Source organism: Oncorhynchus clarkii, chromosome 1, assembly GCF_045791955.1.
Source record: "Oncorhynchus clarkii lewisi isolate Uvic-CL-2024 chromosome 1, UVic_Ocla_1.0, whole genome shotgun sequence".
In the NCBI taxonomy this organism is placed as follows: Eukaryota; Metazoa; Chordata; class Actinopteri; order Salmoniformes; family Salmonidae; genus Oncorhynchus; species Oncorhynchus clarkii.
In genome coordinates this window covers 17,604,644-17,621,527 of record NC_092147.1, presented here as the reverse complement: position 1 = coordinate 17,621,527, position 16,884 = coordinate 17,604,644, and the positions used below count along the sequence as shown (strand labels likewise).

Here is a 16,884-nt window from a genome sequence, read left to right as displayed (position 1 = left end):
ACTACTCTATTGAAGAGACGAGGAAGGAACTTATGGTACCACACCCATAAGGACCAACACACACACACACACACACACACACACACACACACACACACACACACACACAATGCAAGAGGTTATTGACACTGATGAGCTGTTTCATCACTGCTGAAGAGAAAACACACTAATTGTGAAATGCTTTAGAACGTGACCATTCAGATGGATGCCATCAATCAATGTGTGAATTGATCATTTGATATGGGCTAATCCACACTTCCATGAGGCCATCACAATACAGTTTTGTTGATTGTTTGCTGTAATTTTCCACATACTTAATCTCATTGACGTGAACACTTTTCCCAACACTTGAGCCATGTTTTGACCCCTGCAATACTTTAATCCTACTGCCCAAGTTACTCCATGATGATTACAGGAAGTGCAGTTCATAGTGTTTTCCTAATACATGTATGTTGAAGTTGGAGCAGGATGTTTTCAAGGATATGTTGCAAGATACTTTTTCTACTAGAAAGGCATCAACCCAGTGTTTTTACTCAATATTTCTCAGAAAGAAAAAGATTATCCTGACACGAAGCAAACAGGAACCTTCTGATCAGATGTGTAAAGGGGCCCCTCCCTTTGGTTCCCCTACTATAGATGTACAGCTATGGTTTCACACCTCACTTCACCCAGCTGTGACAGACCACAGTCCTACCAACAACGGCCTACTTGGCCTACTTACCACCCGGTGAGCCCCAACCACTTACCATAACTGACCAAAGTCAACATCACACACTCAGTAAAGAAAAATATCACTACTGATAAAAAAAAAAGTGCTGTCAGTGATAAACGTTAAAGCACACTTCTTCCTTCAGATCAACTACTTGTTCCAGCTGAAGCATATCTGCAATCTCATGCTTAACTTGACTCATGGTGAGTAATTTAAGGAAAGTGAGGCCACAAGTTTAAAGTTTGTATTGTCACATGCACAAGTACAGTGAAATGCCTTTCTTGCTTGCTCTTTCCCAACAATAAAGTAATCAATATCTGTAGTTTATTTAAAAAAATATAGAAAAAAAGTCAGGTAGCACAAGAAATAGAAATAAGAAGAACACAAGAAAGTAAGTAAGCTATATTGAGGGTCAGTTCTAATACCATGTTTACAATGTGCAGGGATACTAGAGTGGGAGGGTTATATACTGTATGTACAGTATAGGTGCATCAGGATATACACAAGAAAAACAACTAAATGAAACACAACATGCAACAATTTCAAAGATTTGAATGAGTTACATTTCAAAAAAGGAAATCAGCCATTAAAATCATTCTAAATTCTCTGCCACCAGCACTGGTGGACAATCCTGCAACCTCACTCACAACTTGTGTTGTGTAACAAAACTGCACATTTTATAGTGGCCAATTGTTGTTCACAGTACAAGGTGCACATGTGTAATGATCATGCTGTTTAATCAGCTTCTTGATTTAACACACCCATCAGGGGGATAGATTATCTTGGCAAAGGAGAAATGCTTATTAACAGAGATGTAAACAAATGTGTACATTTTTGAGAAATAAGCTTTTTGTGTGTATAGATTTCTGGGATCTTTAATTTCAGCTTATTTCAACACTTTACATGTTGCATTTATATTTTTGCTCAGTATATGATAAACAAAATAGCAGCAGCATATATGATGATTGTATGTGACTGTGTGTGAATGTGTGTGGACAGTCAATATGAAAGTGTGTGTGTATTATGTGTGTGTGAGAAAATTAAGTGAGTGTGTGTTGGAGTGTCAGTGTGAGTGTGTGTAAGTGAGTGTGCATAGAGTGAGTGTTTGAGTGTGCAAAAATTAAATAGAAAGGTCAATGTAGATACTTGTTGCTCCGATTCTACTTGCCGTACGGAAGCAGAGAGAACAGCCTATATCTATGGTTTAGATGGCTGGAGGCTTTAACAATTTTCCGGGCCTTCCTTTCACACAGCCTGATATACCGTGCATTCGGAAAGTATTCAGACCCCTTGACTTCATCCACACTTTGGTACTTGACAGCCTTATTCTGAAATGTATTAAATTGTTATTTTTCCCTCATCAATCTACACACAATACCCCATAATGACAAAGCAAAAACAGGTTTTAAGAAAAAATAAATATTCAGACCCTTTACTCAGTACTTTGTTGAAGCAACTTTGACATCGAGTACAGCCTCAAGTCTTCTTGGGTATGACAAGCTTGGCACACCTGTATTTGAGGAGTTTCTCCCATTATTCTCTGCAGATCCTCTCAAGCTCTGTCAGGTTGGATGGGGAGCATTTGCTGCACAGCTATTTTCAGGTCTCTCCAGAGATGTTCGATCGGGTTAACGTCCGGGCTCTGGCTTGGCCACTCAAGGACATTCAGAGACTTTTCTCAAAGCCACTCCTGCTTTGTCTTGGCTGTGTGCTTAGGGTTGTTGTCCTGTTAGAAGATGAACGTTTGCCCCAGTCTGAGGTCCTGAGCACTCTGGAGCAGGTTTTCATCAAGGATCTCTCTGTACTTTGCTCTGTTCATCTTTCCCTCAATCCTGACTAGTCTCCCAGTCCCTGCCGCAGAACCCCACCCATAGCATGAAGCTGCCACCACCATGGTTCACCATAGATATTGTGCCAGGTTTCCTCCAGATGTGATGCTTGGCATTCAGGCCAAAGAGTTCAATCTTAGTTTCATCAGACCAGAGAATCTTGTGTCTCATGGTAAGAGAACTTTAGGTGCCTTTTGGCAAACACCAAGCTGGATGTCATGTGCCTTTTACTGAGGAGTGGCTTCCGTCTGGCCACTCTACCATAAAGGCCTAATTAGTGGAGTGCTGCAGAGATGGTTGTCCTTCTGGAAGGTTCTCCCATCTGGAGCTCTGTCAGAGTGACCATTGGGTTCTTGGTCACCTCCCTGACCAAGGCCCTTCTCCCCCGATCGCTCAGTTTGGCCCGGGAGGCCAGCTCTAGGAAGAGTTTTGGTGGTTCCAAACTTCTTCCATTTAAGAATGATGGAGGCCACTGTGTTCTTGGGGACCTTCAAGGCTGCAGAATTTTTTTTGTACCCTTCCCCAGATCTGTGCCTCGACACAATCCTGTCTAGGAGCTCTACGGACAATTCCTTTGACCTCATGCCTTGGTTTTTGTTCTGACATGCACTGTCAACTGTGGGACCTTAAATAGACAGTTGTGTTCCTTTCCAAATCATGTCCAATCAATTGAACTTTCCACAGGTGTACTCCAATCAAGTTGTAGAAACATCTCAAGGATGATCAATGGAAACAGGATGCACCTAAGCTCCATTTCAGATCTCATAGCAAAGGGTCTGAATACTTATGTAAAGAAGATGTTTTTGTTTCTAGTTTTTAATACATTTGCAAAAATGTCTAAAAAAACAATTTTCATTTTATCACTATGGGGTATTGTGTGTAGATTGATGAGGGAAAAAAAACATTGAATACATTTTAGAATAAGGCTGTAACGTAACAAAATGTGGAAAACGTCAAGGGGCCTGAATACTTTCTGAATGCACTGTAGAGGTACTAGATGGCAGGGAGCTCTGCCCCAGTGATGTACTGGGCTTTCTGCACCATCCTCTGTAGCACCATACGATCGAGGGCAGTGAAGTTGCCATACCAAGCAGTGATGCAGCCAGTCAAGATGGTCTCGATGGTGCAGCTGTAGAACCTTTAGAGGATTTGAAGGCCCATGCCAAAGTGGTTTGATTTAGATCTACACATTCTCGTTTAATGAATCACCTCTCATTTAAATGAGCTTTCTGCCACTGAATAATGCAAATAACAAACCCAATGGCCAATGAGCTGAATAAATATTTAGATCTCACCTGTCTTTGGGTCAGCCAAGCAAACAATATAAACACTGTCATATTAAAGTTAGTTTTAATCTTCCTAGTTTTACCTACATTTCAGGGTAATAAGGCAAAAAAAATCACAACATCAAATTTTTCAATAAGGCTGTAGTGAAATCTTGCATGCTTCAATAATCTTCTAGTAAAATAGGTGATACATATGAACCTTTTCTCAATCAAGTGATGCTACAGAGGCAGTATCGGTTTGTGGGCCTGAAAAAACTGTCCCGAAAAGGTAACAGAAAACAACCGCATCCTTGGCTGTCAACACCCATAACTGTTGAAAACGCCCTTTCTCTGAAAATACAACTAAAACCACAATGTGCATAGCGTAGACTACAAGGAAATGGAAACTATGAACTTGTTTACATTCCTTCCCACAACATTCAGCAAGTTATGCAACCTTTTTATTTTTATATTTAAGTATGCACAATATGCCAAATAGAGTGGAAAAGTTGCCCTTAACCATAGATAGGCTACAGCAGAATAATTATATTTTCCCCTCTCAATAATGATTAAGGTTAGGATTAGAGGTAGGGCAATCTGATACTAGATATTTTATGGTCTATGGTAGAACAAATTCTGCCTTAATTGAGCATGTATGTGAGTCACAGGTGCATATCAGTTGCTGACCTACTAATTGGGGCATTCAAGGTCAGTACTGCGTTAAATTAAAAATGTGATTTTATAGCTTTACTTACAGGATAGCTAATGCTTTTCCTCAAGAAATAAATCACATAACAGATAGAATCATCTGCACATACACCTGCAGTAAGTCAATTACTGATGACAACTGGCAAGTAGTCTATCCCACAGACTTCTAAACTCAGCAAAAAAAGAAACATCCTCTCGCTGTCAACTGCATTTATTTTCAGCAAACTTAACATGTGTAAATATTTGTATGAACCTAACAAGATTCAACAACAGACATAAACTGAACAAGTTCCACAGACATGTGACTAACATAAATGGAATAATGTGTCCCTGAACAAAGGGAGGGGGGGGATCAAAATCAAAAGCCACCAGCGGCATTAAGTACTGCAGTGCATCTCCTCCTCATGGCCTGCACCAGATATGCGAGTTCTTGCTGTGAGATGTTACCCCACTCTTCCACCAAGGCACCTGCAAGTTCCCGGACATTTCTGGGGGGTATGACCATAGCCCTCACCCTCCGATCCAACAGGTCCCAGACATGCTCAATGGGATTGAGATCCGGGCTCTTCGCTGGCCATGGCAGAACAATGACATTCCTGTTTTGCAGGAAATCACGCACAGAACAAGCAGTATGGCTGGTGGCATTGTCATGCTGGAGGGTCATGTCAGGATGAGCCTGCAGGAAGGGTACCACATGAGGGAGGAGGATGTCTTCCCTGTAACGCACAGTGTTGAGATTGCCTGCAATGACAACAAGCTCAGTCCGTTGATGCTGTGACACAAAACCCCAGACCATGACGGACCCTCCACCTCCAAATCGATCCCGCTCCAGAGTACACGCCTCGATGTAACGCTCATCCCTTCGACGATAAACGCAAATCCGACCATCAACCCTGGTGAGACAAACCCGTGACCCGTCAGTGAAGAGCACTTTTCGCCAGTCCTGTCTGGTCCAGCGACAGTGGGTTTGTGCCCATAGGTGACGTTGTTGCCGGTGATGTCTGGTGAGCACCGGCCTTACAACAGGCCTACAACCCCTCAGTCCAGCCTCTCTCAGCCTAGTCTGAACACTGATGGAGGGATTGAGCGTTCCTGGTGTAACTCGGGCAGTTGTTGTTGCCATCCTGTACATGTCCCGCAGGTGTGATGTTCGGATGTACCGATCCTGTGCAGGTGTTGTTACACATGGTGTGCCACTGCGAGAACGATCAGCTGTCCGTCCTGTCTACCTGTAGCGCTGTCTCAGTACGGACATTGCAATTTATTGCCCTGGCCACATCTGCAGTCTGCATCTGCATGCCTCCTTGCTGCATGCCTAAGGCATATTCACGCAGATGAGCAGGGACCCTGGGCATCTTTCTTTTGGTGTTTTTCAGCGTCAGTAGAAAGGCCTCCTTGGTGTCCTAAGTTTTCTTAACTGTGACCTTAATTGCCTATCGTCTGTAAGCTGTTAGTGTATTTACAACTGTTCCACTGGTGCATGTTAATGAACTGTTTATGGTTCATTGAACAAGCATGGGAAACAGTGTTTAAACCCTTTACAATGAAGATCTGTGAAGTTTGGATTTTGGATTTTTACGAATTAGCTTTGAAAGACAGGGTCCTGAAAAAGGGACGTTTCTTTTTTTGCTGAGTTCAAAAATATCATAATAACATACAAACCTCACTGGCCACGTTGTGTGCACCAGCATTGCAAAATAAATGTACTCATACATGTTATTCAATATTCTACCTACATCGTTTGTGCGCTTGAACATGCGTCTGCATAGCAAAGCACTAAAATAGAAATCCTAACACCTCAATCACACCTTCAGAAACATCGTGTTTTGGTACACCAGAAGTACATACATTTCCAATGGAACACTGTGTTTGCCTTGCGGCATTGCATTGTAGCATTGCATTACAGAGGCAGTTGCAGTGTGTTCTGTATGGAGCATGCAGCACTGTAATGCTACAGTGCTGCACGGGCAAACACAGCTTTCCATTGGAAATGAATGTACTTCTGGTGTACCAAAACGCAATAAAGCTGCAGGTGTGTTCAAGGAGTTATTGGATATCATGAAGATACAAATCCACTTGATGCTTGAAATACAAATTAGGAGAGATTCACTAAAGATAACTAGAAACTAACCAGGTTTCCCTTTTTATTAGCTAAAAAGAGGACCATATGAATGTCAGGTAAAATAAGAACCCAATGTCAATCCCCCCATCTCCCAGGACAAAGCTAGCTAAATATCCATGAATGTTGTTTGTGTATTCTGACCTGCCCCCAAATGGATATACAGTGCATTTGGAAAGTATTCAGACCCCTTGTCATTTTCCACATTTTGTTACATTACAGCCTTATTCTAAAATGGATTCAATTGTTTTACAATCTACACGCAATACCCCATAATGACAAAGAAAAAACAGGTTGTTAGAAATTATAGCAAATGTACCAAAAAAACAACAACTGAAATATGACATTTACATAAGTATTCAGACCTTTTCTCAGTACTTTGTTGAAGCATTCCCATTCTTCTCTGCAGATCCTCTCAACATTAAATTCTCTAGCAACAGCTCTGGTGGACAGTCCTGCAGTGAGCATGCCAATTACACACTCACTCACAACTTGTGTTGTGTGATAAAACGCCACATTTTAGAGTGGCCTTTTATTGTCCACAGCACAAGGCGCATCTGTGTAATGATCATGCTGCTTAATTAGCTCCTTGATATGCCACACCTGTCAGGGGATGGATTATCTTGGCAAAGGAGAAATGCTCACTAACAGGGATGTAAACACATTTGTGTACAACATTTTTGACAAATAAGCTTTATGTGAGTATGAAACATTTCGGCATCTTTAATTTCAACTCATGAAACATGGGTCCAACACTTTACATATTGAATGTATATTTTAATTCAGTTTAGTTGGTTCACATTTTGTAAGCGGTGTCATGATCGTGTCTGGTGAGGATGGACAAAATCACCCTTTCGTCCCAAAAAATTCTGGGAAGAGCTGTATCAACACCTGTTGGTCATTTGATGAAATTGCATGTACTATTCACAGTCAAAGTTGTCAGTGCATAATCTTACCACATGGTGCTGATATTGGCTCATTTATACTTGCAGAAGCCACTTTCAACTTGCTTTGTACATTGTAAATCACATGAGCCTTGGTGTGGACCGATTTAGTTATAAAGCCAAACTAAGCACTGCAATCAGGCCAAGTGGATGATATTTACAAATTGACACGGAATCATTCATTATCAGTAGGAAGCACTGTCTTCTGACAATTCTGGAATTTGGAGGTAAAATCTGGCATTTCTAGGTTTTAACAAACATCAGCATACTATACTGAACAAAAATAAAAACACAACATGTAGAGTGTTGGTCGCATGTTTCATGAGGTGAAATAAAAGATCCCAGATTTGTTCCTTTACGCACAAAAAGGGTATTTCTATCCAATTTTGTGCACACATTTGATTACTTCGTTGTTAGTGAACATTTTGCCAAGATAATTCATCCACCTGACAGGTGTGGAATATCAATAAGCTGATTAAATAGCATGATCATTACACAGGTGCACTTGTGCTGGGGATAATAATAAAATGCCACTCTAAAATGTGCAGTTTTGTCACACAACACAATGGCACAGATGTCTCAAGTTTTGAGGGAGCGTGCAATTGGCATGCTGACTTCAGGAATATACACCAGGGCTGTTGCCAGAGAATGTAATGTTCATTTCTCTACCATAACGTCATTTTAGAGAATTTGGCAGTATGTCCAACCAGCCTCGCAACCACAGACCATGAGTAACCACGCCAGCCCAGGACCTCCACATCCAGCTTCTTCACCTGTGGGATTTTCTGAGACCAGCTACCCAGACGGCTAATGAAACTGAGGAGTATTTCTGTCTGTAATAAAGCCCTTTTGCGGGGAAAATGCATTCTGATTGGCTGGGCCTGTCTCCCCAGTGGGGAAAAAAATATAAACGCAACATGCAACAATTTCTAAGATGTTACTGAGTTAGTAAAATCTGTAAATTGAAATAAATAAATTAGGCCCTAATGGAGTTCATATGACTGGGCAGGGGTGAAGCCATGGGTGGGCATAGGCCCACCCACTTGGGAGCCAGGCCCACCCATGGCTTCACCCCTATTTCAATTGACTGATTTAACTATCTCAGTAAAATCTTAGAAATTGTTGCATGTTGCATTTATATTTTTGTTCAGTGTAGTTGCTAGGCTAATGAATCAGACTATGAATCAGACATGTCATCAACAAATGTAAACGTATAACTTGTAAAACACTTACCTTGGTTCTTTACCGGTAGTAAAATGCCTTTATTGCATGATGCTTTTCCATTGCAGGTCTAAATGTTACCACAGGTTACCAAAGATATGTTTAACTAAGTTTTACCCTGTGATGTCACTGCACTCAACGTTTAAAGTGCATCACTAATCTAATATCTGTAGATGGCGCTGAGCAATTACATGTTTGGTGGAACAGTGAGTTAGTTACATTGTATGGAATATCCAGATAGACTAAAAGTACTTCTCCAATAGAAATCCCCGATTCTTTGGTAGGCGATGTCATGGCGACGTTGACTAGCAAAGCTCATGCGTAGAAGCAGCACTTTGGGTCTAACGAGCATCATGCGCCAAACTGCGCATGTGCAGGCCGCCAACAAAGTCACTCCTTCGATATAAAGTTGTTTTTGACGAAAATAAAAAAGCGTGTCAGTTTGTCATTTTCCCGAGGTTGGAATAATAACATGTTCATCTACTTAAGACACTGGCTATAATCTAGCTTGTGCCTTTAGATTTAGAGAAAGGTAACAACTAATAAATTATTTTTCACTCCTCTTATTGACTTCTCAAACACCAAACCCCGGCCTGGTCTGTTTGGTTGGTTTCGCAAGCGTTCCCGGAAGTCTTGCGTTGAAGCGCCTCTGGGTTTAGAAACTCTTTGGAATATCACTTGCGTTTTTTTCTAAACTTTTTTTCACCGCGCGGAGCCTCGAGCTTGCGTGAGAAAGGAAGTAAGCAAGCTAGCAGCAAACCATATAATCATTATAGTCAACTCGCGAAGCCAGGCAGTAGACTTGAAAAGATGTACGATTAAATGTATTTGACCACATCAAGGTTACAGTATTTGGGTAAGATAGCCATTTAAAATAGGTATACTACATTGTAGAAAAATAACTTTGCGGCATGCTTCTAAACCGTTTTGTGATTAGCTACTATAAGCATATATTTAGTGCTCGATTCTGAACGGCAACGTCCTTCGCTATGCTAACGTTAGCTGGAAGTATTTGGTTGGTTATCCAGTTTTGATTTCATCAGAAAGGGAACTACAAAATATTATTTCTGAATTGTCTATCAGTTGTATGCGGGAAATACAATAAGGAGTCATCTCAGACAATGAGAAAAACAACTAAACAAGGTAAGATACATTATTAGAGTGCTTGTTTTGAACAAAAGTTTGTAAAGGAACAGATCAAGAAAGCTGGGAAGCCGATATTAGCCAGAATTGTTGTACAGTATCCAAATAATTTGCTGTAGGAATTTTAGTGCGCAAAGTATCTTGACAGACATCTTTTTTTCATAATATTAGCTAACAGATATTTCACTGTTTACAGTTCATTGATGTCTGATAGTTCAAGTTACCTTATTGTCTACGTCCTCTCCCAAATAGATACAAACTTATCATGTCACTCATTCAGAACTTGAAACTGTCACATTTTCTTCCTGTCCCGACGAATTGTGTTGCAGCAGCTAGATATATATATCCACTGACTGTATGGTTGACTTCGAGCAACATCACACTTAGAATGCTGAATAGTTTTAGAATGTTGAATTTTGATTCTTATTCCATTGTTATTCCATCAGCCAGACAAGTTGGTTTTAAACTGAACAACAATACCCACATGTCACTTATGCATTCTGATAACCAGTGGGGTGGGTATCATTTGTGGAACGTTCCAACAGGAATCTGTTCCAAAAACGTTGTAAAAGCACAAGGTTGCCAACAAACAACGCATACAAAGTAGCAGCTAACTAGCTGACAAATAGGTATCAACTCACCACGTAGCGAGGACAGACTTTTGAAGGAACGTGGTGAGTGAAAAACTTTAAATAAATAGCCCACTCCCTACTCAGTATCTTATTCTGTCACTATACAATGGGTTGTTTGTTGACAACCTTGTTATTTACAACGTTTTTGGAACAGATTCCTGTTGGAATGTTCCACAAACTATACCCACACTAACCAGTGCTCATTGTCTGAGCGTACACATATACAAGTGTAGTCTACAGACTTTTTATTGCACAAATTACACATTTTGGGGCAAAAAAAGAGTAGGTGAGCCAAACTTCATAGTTAAAGAAATTTAGTCCCATGTCCTTTCACCTCCACCCAACCACATGTTGCCAAAATGCTCCACAGCACTGTAAGTACATGAATAATGTATGAGCTGTGGAAAAACCTGTCTCAAAAGAACAAATAAGAACAGTAAATTTAGGCATAGGTTTCGCTGAAAAGTCTGTCATTCTTGGTGTTTCCAGTGTCAAATGTGGCAAGTCATTTCCTCCTGATGAAATAATGTATCTACACTTCCTTCTCTTGAGCTGCTCTATTTGCCATATGTGTCTGCATTAGTGGACCTAACCAATTCAACTACTTTGTTGAGAGAGTCCTGTGCCGAACAAGATACAGCAGCCATTTCAGCCCCTAACTCTATCATAGTAAACGTGATTGCGGAACAGGAAACATATTTAATAAATATAGACTTCCGTAGCTGACTCAAATGCCTTAGAATGCTAGTTACAGACATGAAATACACTACCATTCAAAAGTTTAGGGTCACTCAGAAATGTGCAAATTATTTGTCCATTAAAAAAACATCAGGCAGAGTTCCTCTGTCCAGTGTCTGTTCTTTTATCCATCTTATTCTTTTCATTGGCCAGTCTGAGATATGGCTTTTTCTTTGCAACTCTGCCTAGAAGACCAGCATCAAAGAGTCACTTCTTCACTGTTGACGTTGAGGCTGGTGTTTTGAGGGTACTATTTAATGAAGCTGCCAGTTGAGGACTTGTGAGGTGTCTGTTTCTCAAACTAGACACTTTAATGTACTTGTCCTCTTGCTCAGTTGTGCACCTGGGCCTCCCACTCCTCTTTCTATTCAAATCAAAGTTTATTTGTCACGTGCGTCAAATACAACAGGTGTAGGTGTATACCTTACAGGGAAATGCATACTTACAGGCTCTAATCAATAGGGCAAAAAAGATATTAGGTGAACAATAGGTAAGTCAAGAAATAAGAAGACAGTGAAAAACAGTAGCGAGGCTATATAAAGTAGCGAGGCTATATAAAGTAGCGAGGCTATATAAAGTAGCGAGGCTACATAAAGTAGCGATGCTACATACAGACACTGGTTAGTCGGGCTGATTGAGGTAGTATGTACATGTAGATATGGTTAAAGTGACTGCATATATGATGAACAGAGAGTAGCAGTAGCGTAAAGAGGGGTTGGTGGGTGGCAGGACATAATGCAGATAGCCCGGTTAGCCAATGTGGGGGAGCACTGGTTGGTCGGGCCAATTGAGGTGGTATGTACATGTGCACATTAATGTATAGTTAAAGTGACTGTGCATATAAGCCCAACCAATTGTGCTATTATGTGTTTTTTTCCCGCGTTATTTGTAACTTATTTTGTACATAATGTTTCTGCAACCGTATCTTACGGCAAAAAAATAGCTTCTATATATCAGGACAGCGATCACTCACCTCGGATTAGACAAAGATTTTTCCTTAAACATTGCAAGCAACAGGACATTCTCCAAACACCCGACAGGGCCAACATCCCCGTTATTTGCAAGAGGAAGAAATGCAGGTACAGGGGACACAGAGCGGGATGCCTCGTGAGGACCAGCAGAAGGTGAGTGGGAAAGCTGCCGTTACCGTCAATATTACTCGCCAACGTGAAATCATTGGACAATAAGTTAGACCAGGTACGATCCACGAATATTCTACCGATGGGAAATCAAAAACTGTAATATCCTATGTTAAACGGAATCGTGGCTGAATGAAGACACGGATATTCAGCTAGTGGAATATACACTGCACCGGCAAGATAGAACAGCACACGGGGGGGTGGGGTGGTCTGTGCATATTTGTAAACAACAGCATATTTGTAAACAACAGATGGTGCACGAAATTTGAAGTAGTCTCTAGATTTTGCTCATCTGAAGTAGAGTATATTGTGATAAATTGCAGGCCACACAACTTGCCTAGAGAGTTTTCAGCTATACTTTTCGTGGCTGTTTATTTACCACCACAGACAGATGCTGGCACTAAGACCGCACTCAGTCCGCTGTATAAGGAAATAAGCAAACAGGAAACCATTCACCCAGAGACGGCGCTCCCAGTGGCCGGAGACTTTAATGCAGGGAAACTTAAATCAGTTCTACCAAATTTCTATCAGCATGTTAAATGTGCAACCAGAGGGAAAAAAATTCGAGGTCACCTGTGCTCCACACACAGAGACGCGTACAAAGCTCTCCCTCGCCCTCCATTTGGTAAATCCGACCACAACTCTATCCTCCTGATTCCTGCTTACAAGCAAAAATTAAAGCAGGAAGCACCAGTGACTCGGTCTATAAAAAAGTGGTCAGGTGAAGCAGATGCTAAACTACAGGACTGCTTTGCTATCACAGACTGGAACATGTTCCGGGATTCTTCCGATGGCATTGAGGAGTCCACCACATCAGTCACTGGCTTTATCAATAAGTGCATCAAGGACGTCGTCCCCACAGTGACTGTACGTACATACCCCAACCAGAAGCCCTGGATTACAGGCAACATTCGCACTGAGCTAAAGGGTAGAGCTGCCGCTTCAAGGAGAGGGACTCTAACCCGGAAGCTTACAAGAAATCCTGCTCTGCCCTGTGACGAACCATCAAACAGGCAAAGCATCAATACAGGGCTAAGATTGAATTTTATTTTTCTGTTTTTTTTACCAGGTAAGTTGACTGAGAACACATTCTCATTTGCAGCAACATCCTGGGGAATAGTTACAGGGGAGAGGAGGGGGATGAATGAGCCAATTGTAAACTGGGGATTATTAGGTGACCGTGATGGTTTGAGGGCCAGATTGGGAATTTAGCCAGGACACGATAAGTGCCATGGGGTCTTTAATGACCTCAGAGTGTCAGGACACCCGTTTAACGTCCCATCCGAGAAACGGCACCCTACACAGGGCAGTGTCCCAAATCACTGCCCTGGGGCATTGGGATATTTTTTTAGACCAGAGGAAAGAGTGCCTCCTACTGGCCCTCCAACACAACTGCCAAGCAGCATCTGGTCTCCCGTCCAGGAACTGACCAGGACCAACCCTGCTTAGCTTCAGAAGCAAGCCAGCAGTGGTATGCAGGGTGGTATGCTGCTGGCTGAATCATACTACACCAGCTCCGACGCTCGTCTTATGTGGCAGGGCACAGCCGCGAGCTGCGTAGTGACACAAACCTACCAGATGAGCTAAATCACTTCTATGCTCGCTTCGAGGCAAGCAACACTGAGGCATGCATGAGAGCATCAGCTGTTCCGGATGACTGTGTGATCACGCTCTCCGTAGTCGACGTGCGTAAGACCCTTAAACAGGTCAACATTCACAAGGCTGCGGGGCCAGACGGATTACCAGGACGTGTGCTCCGGGTATGTGCTGACCAACTGGCAGGTGTCTTCACTGACATTTTCAACATGTCCCTGATTGAGTCTATAATACCAACATGTTTCAAGCAGACCACCATAGTCCCTTTGCCGTCCGTAGCCATGAAGTGCTTTGAAAGGCTGGCAATGGCTCACATCAACACCATTATCCCAGGAACCCTAGACCAACTCCAATTTGCATACCACCCAAACAAATCCACAGATGATGCAATCTCTATTGCACTCCATGCTGCCCTTTCCCACCTGGACAAAAGGAACACTTATGTGAGAATGCTATTCATTGACTACAGCTCAGTTTTCAACACCATAATACCCTCAAAGCGTATCACTAAGCTAAGGATCCTGGGACTAAACAACTCCCTCTGCAACTAGATCCTAGACTTCCTGGCGGGCCTCCCCCAGGTGGTGAGGGTATGTCTGCCACGCTGATCCTCAACACTGGAGCTCCACGGGGGTGCGTGCTCAGTCCCCTCCTTTACTCCCTGTTCACCTACTACTGCATGGCCAGGCACGACTCCAACACCATCATTAAGTTTGCAGAAGACACAACAGTGGTAGGCCTGATCACCGACAACGATGAGACAGCCTATAGGGAGGAGGTCAGAGACCTGGCCGGGTGGTGCCAGAATAACAACCTATCCCTCAACTTAACCAAGATTAAGGAGATGATTGTGGACTACAGGAAAAGGGGGACTGAGCCTGCCCCCATTCTCATCAACGGGGCTGTAGTGGAGCAGGTTGAGAGCTCCAAGTTTCTTGGTGTCCACATCACCAACAAACTAGAATGGTCCAAACACACCAAGACAGTCATGAAGAGGCCACGACAAAACCTATTCCTCCTCAGGAAACTAAAAAGATTTGGCATAGGTCCTGAGATCCTCAAAAGGTTTTACAGCTGGTTGCATCACTGCCTGGTACAGCAATTGCTCGGCCTCCGACCGCAAGGCACTACAGATGGTAGTGTGTACGGCCCAGTAAATCACTGGGGCTGAGCTGCCTGCCATCCAGGACCTCCACACCAGGCGGTGTCAGAGGAAGGCCCTAAAAATTGTCCAAGACCCCAGCCACCCCGGTCATAGACTGTTCTCTCTACTACTGCATGGCAAGCGGTACCGGAGTGCCAAGTCTAGGACAAAAAGGCTTCTCAACAGTTTATTCTGGTTAGAGACAGTTTGCGCTGTTCTGTGAAGGGAGTAGTACACAGCGTTATGAGATTCCGTTTCTTGGCAACTACTCGCATGGAAAAGCCTTAAATTCTCAGAACAAGAATAAACTGACGAAGAAGAAAGTGCTTTGTTTCTGGCCATTTTGAGGCTGTAATCGAACCATCAAATGCTGATGCTCCAGATCCTCAACGAGTCTAAAGAAAGCCAGTTTAATTGCTTCTTTAATCAGAACAACAGTTTTCAGCTGTGCTAACATAATTGCAAAAGGGTTTTCTAATGATCAAATAGCCTTTGAAAATTATCAACTTGGATTAGCTAACAACGTGCTGTTGGAACACAGGAGTGATGGTTGCTGATAATGGGCCTCTGTACACCTATGTGGATATTCCATTAAAAATCTGCCGTTTCCAGCTACAGTAGTCATTTACAACATTAACAATGTCTACACTGTATTTCTGATCAATTTGATATTTTAATGGTCAAAGTGCTTTTCTTTCAAAAACAAGGACATTTCTAAGTGACCCCAAACTTGAATGGTATTGTAGGTTCATATTTGCTCTTTATCTCAGTACATTTCTCAGCAGATATGGTGCAATTATACTTGCGTTGGTTTCATAAGCAACCCTTTTTCCTTTTCACAGAGGCAAACCCCTCTATACATTGCTTTTGCATAAGCAACTCAGTGGATGGAGAACCTCTTTTCAGAAAAGTCTCATCAGTTTGATTAATTCACCATAACTTAACCATGTTGCCTAGCCAATATCTAATACAGGAACCGTTCTGTGTTATCAAGCACACATCATGTTATTTCAAATTACACAATAGCACTTTTTTCATGCTGTTTTATTGTAGGTCAGGTCCTAGGCCCTACATTTTTTCTTCTCAAACTATAGCCTTAATGATGTTCATTTAGTATAGCCTACTTCATGGGATTTGGCTGCTTTATCACAACCTTGAGTGTAAGCTTGTTGTGGTTTCATGTTTTTAATCATGCAGAAATACATGTTTATTTTTGGATAATGTCTTTCAGAAGAGGTTTTCAGCGAAGTGATGTAGATACGTGGGTAAGTCTAGTGACGAGATGAGTGTGAAATCTACCCGTGAGCCATCTCTCGTTATCTTATCTCCCAAGCCCATTCCTGAAGGTGTCTTGAGTTTCTGATGATGACTCACGGTCTCACACGGCTAATTTGTGAAATTAGGTCAGAGAAAGTTTATTAAAGTAGGCCTATCCTATGCATGATACATGTTCACTTTTTGAGCTTGGCTTAGTCGATTGAAACCATTCCGATTAATAGGCATCCATAGTAACACTTGTGGAGCAGGATTTGTAGCCCAGTGCTGGCAATGCAGTGTGCTCTGTTACAAATCCTAATGAGAAACCTCTGCAGGGTCAGATTTTCGAAATCGCCCAAATGGTTAAGGATAGGATTTGGGGTTGGGTTATCTGATCATAGATCTGTGGTTTGAGAACTTCTATCTCTAGCTTGTGTGGT

The 16,884-nt window shown here is 42.1% G+C and overlaps 1 protein-coding gene across 6 annotated transcripts in view; it reads left to right on the top strand.

Annotated features, from left to right (window-relative positions):
* The first annotated feature begins 9,524 nt into the window (after nucleotides 1-9,524).
* Nucleotides 9,525-16,884, top strand: part of LOC139373312 (unconventional myosin-IXb-like) — a 117,895-nt gene continuing 110,535 nt past the window's right edge. For 4 of the 6 annotated variants that reach the window (XM_071113821.1, XM_071113734.1, XM_071114168.1 and 1 more), the window contains exon 1: nucleotides 9,537-9,938. The gene's annotated coding sequence lies outside the window, so the exon portion shown is untranslated. Of the gene's footprint in view, nucleotides 9,939-16,884 lie in introns of all 6 variants that reach the window. The other 2 variants (XM_071114083.1, XM_071113907.1) reach the window with 2 other exon arrangements.